Genomic DNA, 4,378 nt, shown 5'->3' on the forward strand with positions numbered 1-4,378 from the left:
TTTGATCTGTTGCACATTTTCTTAATGCAAAATTTGAGCAACTCGGTGAAGATGTAGCTCCAAATAAATGTACCACCATTCCGTATTCCTTCAAACTGTTGTTCATGTTACCTTCAGGCCACCAAAGAAATCTTAAAAGATCACGGTCTTCTGGGTGGACATTCACCTGATGAAACATAGACTCGATGTCGGCCATCAGGGCAACAGTTTCTAGTCTGAATCGTACAAGTACAAAGGCCATGTAAGAGATTACTATTCAAACATGTAGCTTGATAAGAAGCTCCACAATCAAACACAACCCTTATTTATTTTTTTTTAGGATGGTATACACCATGATGTGGTATATACCAAAGATGTCCATCACACCTTTCCAACTCAGCCATGGGTATTCTTTCTGCATAACCCTTACTGATGACATTTTCTATAAAGGTGGTGTAGTTTGCATGAAAGGTAGGATTCACACTGAACCTTACACAGATGTACAGCACGCTGCTCCACAATCTTACGGTTCATTGGCATGATTACATGATTACATGGATTTGGAAGCATGAGTTGAAATCCCTTGTGCAGCATGAGCTTGAGATGTTTCATAAGCAGTCGAAGTTTGTGATATAACTGGCTCGGTATCTAAAGGAATAAATGCTTCCACATCAATATGACGAGAACCGGATTTTGATATGATCCCAGTTTTGCATTTTGATACACTTTTACTCTAGCCACTGACAGTTTGGTTTCCAAATTCAGAATTTCTCTCGTTTTCCTCAGTAGCTCTTCTTGCTCCCCCAATGCATGTTTCCTGTGTAACATTTGTTGAGCGGCTAATAATGCAGCCAGTTGTGCTTCAGCCTTAAGACGTGTAGATGACACAGAAGAGCGGCTGGATCGAGATCAGTACTCCAGAAGAGCCTTTTTTAGCTTGTATTTGAAACACTGTCATTTGGTTAAACATCTTCGTTTCAATCGCCAGACTCAGTTTGTACAGGCTTGTATTGAATATCACATGTTGTAGAAACAACAGAAGTAGATAACTCTGGCATATATGGCCTTTTTGATACAATGAATGGTTCATGAGTGTTATAAGCTCCAGCACAGTGTTTTGGTTTCTTAGCTTCAAAGAGCCATAATTCTATATCCTCCACAAAACCCTGATAATGTGTGCAAATGACATCAAACCATTCATTTTGTTTGCTTTGTTCATCTGGAGGTACAAGAGGCAGTAAACATTTGTGTGACACAACTAAATCAGACATAATCAGTTGCATATTTTTGAACATTAAGCTCAATTGGGACACATTGTCATCACATTTTATTAATTCCTTCATGGACACAATCATACTCTTCACTTTGTTTACTTTAGCCTTTCGATCCTTTTTTTAGCAACTAAATTTTTGCCGCCAAGGCCTAAGCCAAGAGCTTAAGCTCTCGTTTGCCGCTATCAGCATCTTGCTCGCCGCTATCAGTGTCTTGCTCCATATCTTAGAGTTCATCAACACAACAACGATGTGAAGTCAATTCCAAACAGCGCTGTCTTCGAGCACACAGAGCAACAACCAATGAATCCATGCAGTAAGACCACAGTACCACATACGCAAAGGCATCACAATCCAATTCCAAAACATTAAAGACACAATTGTTGCTTGATTATGCTGAAGTCCATGCAAAGCCACATTAAAATAGACCAATGAAGTTTACGTTCAACAGAAGGTAAGCCTTCCCGCTTACTTTCCCCCTCTTTCCATACACACTACCAAACAGGAAATAGAGTGAGATACTTATGCAGTTGAACCCAGTGAAAGACCATGACCCGAAAATGCATTCCCAAAAATACAAATTAAAAGTCAAACATATAGTGCACTTACATTACATGCGTTGAATAATTCTTTGAGAAATCCCAAAGACAGTGGCAAAAATCAGTATTGATTGGTCGTAATCTTCGGGTCTCAGGTGGCACTGCATTAAAAACTGCCATGATTGTGTAATGGAATTCACTACACTGGCTCAGAAATACATACAGAAAATATTTTTCTCAATAAACACATTGATTCACACTGCATATTGGAAAGGTATGTTAAATGCCTGTTTTATTATTTTAAAGAAGATGGAAATTTGGATGATTTTACGCAGGAAGTCACCAATGTTTTAAAGGTTTCAGGTTTGAGAATGTCATTTTAAAACATGAGGAAAATGTAATGATTATTGTGTTTATGCTTTGGGAGGTTGACAACCTTTTGACCTGATGTTTTATCACCTGGAAAGGGTTATTGTTGTATATTGTTTGTATTGACAATTTTCACTAAAAAAAAAAAAAAAAAAGAACGCTCGATCTCGTCTGATCTCAGAAGCTAAGCAGGGTCGGGCCTGGTTAGTACTTGGATGGGAGACTGCCTGGGAATTCCAGGTGCAGTAAGCTTAAATTTTTTGTTCTTTGCTTTCATGCTTAATTCAAGGATGAACATCTACAGTGGTGGATAAAGTGTGATAAAAGTTGAACTGGAAGAGCAGGAAAGGCATATAAGCAAAAAAACACGCTGACAAGCAAAAATAAATTGGCAATTTGGAACAGCGAATCTCACTTACGGCCATACCACTCTGAGAACGCTCTCGATCTCGTCTGATCTCGGAAGCTAAGCAGGGTCTGGCCTTTTCAGTACTTGGATGGGAGACCGCCTGGGACTACCAGGTGCTGTAAGCTTTAATTTTTTTTTCTTTGCTTTCATGCTTTATTTAGGGATAAACATCTACAGTGGTGAATAAAGTGTGATAAAAGTTGAACTGGAAGAGCAGAAAAGGCATATAAGCAAACAAACATGCTGACAAGCAAAAATAAATATCGCAATTTGGAACAGCGAATCTCGCTTACGGCCATACCACTCTGATAACGCTCTCGATCTCGTCTGATCTCGGAAACTAAGCAGGGTCGGGCCTGGTTAGTACTTGGATGGGAGACCGCCTGGGACTACCAGGTGCTGTAAGCTTAACTTTTTTCTTTTCTTTTCTTTCATGCTTTATTTAGGGATGAACATCTACAGTGGTGGATAAAGTGTGATAAAAGTTGAACTGGAATAGCAGGAAAGGCATATAAGCAAACAAACACGCTGACAAGCAAAAATAAATTGGCAATTTGTAACAGCGACTCTCGCTTACGGCCATACCACTCTGAGAATGCTCGATCTCGTCTGAGCTCGGAAGCTAAGCAGGGTCGGTCCTGGTTAGTACTTGGATGGGAGACCGCCTGGGAATACCAGGTGCTGTGAAATAAATTTCTTTAATTTGTTTTCATGCTTCATTTAAAGATGAACATCTACTGTGGTGGATAAAGTGTGATAAAAGTTAAACTGGAATAGCAGCAAAGAAATATATATAATAAGCAAACCCCTAGCTACCTGTCCGGTGGTGGTGTAGCGGTTAATGTCTTGGTCTCTAATGTAAGACTTTCCTTGTTTGACTCTTACCTTTAGTTTCATATTGAACATAATAAGAAGTTTTTAAAAACAGAACAATGAAAGGTCATTAAAATTGGTTGCTGGTAAATCATGGTATATTAGTGCTGTAGGTGTTGGAGATGTGGTTCTTGTACCTGAGTCACTTCTCATAGACTTCTGGTTACTGAGAGAATGTACAGGAAGGAGAAGTTTTGACCCTCTACCATTATGATCTAAGAGAAAACAGTGGTGTCCTAATTATAGAAAAGCCAAGAGTCTAATAAGCAAATGCTTCTTTGCCTCTCCTGTGTTAGTGTAATGGTCAGTGAAGCGGTCGCTGCTATCTGACTCACCCGGTTCGATTCCTACCGCTTAACTTTCCTTTAAATTGTTTAAAAAGTTTTAAAAAAGAACCAAAAAAGGTCCTAAAATTCAGGCTTTTGCAGGAGATCCTGTGGCTCAAATGGAAGAGATTTGCCTCTGGATTGAGAGGTTGCTGGTTCAAACGCTGGCCAGGGCTCAAAGTTAAGAGTGTCGACGGTTCTGCTGGTCAGGTATGGCTGCGTGGAAGGTTGGACGTGAACGGTTTCCGATGGTGTATTCTGACGCAGGGGGGCAATATCCGGGCATCTGCCCCCACAGCGCTTGAGAAGCTGGAAACAGAGGGTTATGAAGCAAAAAAGTATCGACTTAGTTTTGCATATATAGGGAAAAAGTCTGCCAAAAACCTATCACCTTCACTTTTTCTGAGGCTGTGAAGCAGCAGGTCTTCACAGCCTTTGTTCACAGTCAACCACTCCATTGCTCACCACACACTACTTACCCAGTGTGCGGACAAGCCAGATTCGAACCAGCAACCTCTGAGCGCAGAGGTAAGGCTTTTATCACAAAGCCATCAAGTCCCACAACTCACCTTCTTTTTTGGGGGGGTTTATCCTTCGTTTCGTGCTTCAAAG

This window comes from Silurus aristotelis (genome assembly GCF_946808225.1).
Source record: "Silurus aristotelis genome assembly, chromosome: 8".
Classification (NCBI taxonomy): domain Eukaryota; kingdom Metazoa; phylum Chordata; class Actinopteri; order Siluriformes; family Siluridae; genus Silurus; species Silurus aristotelis.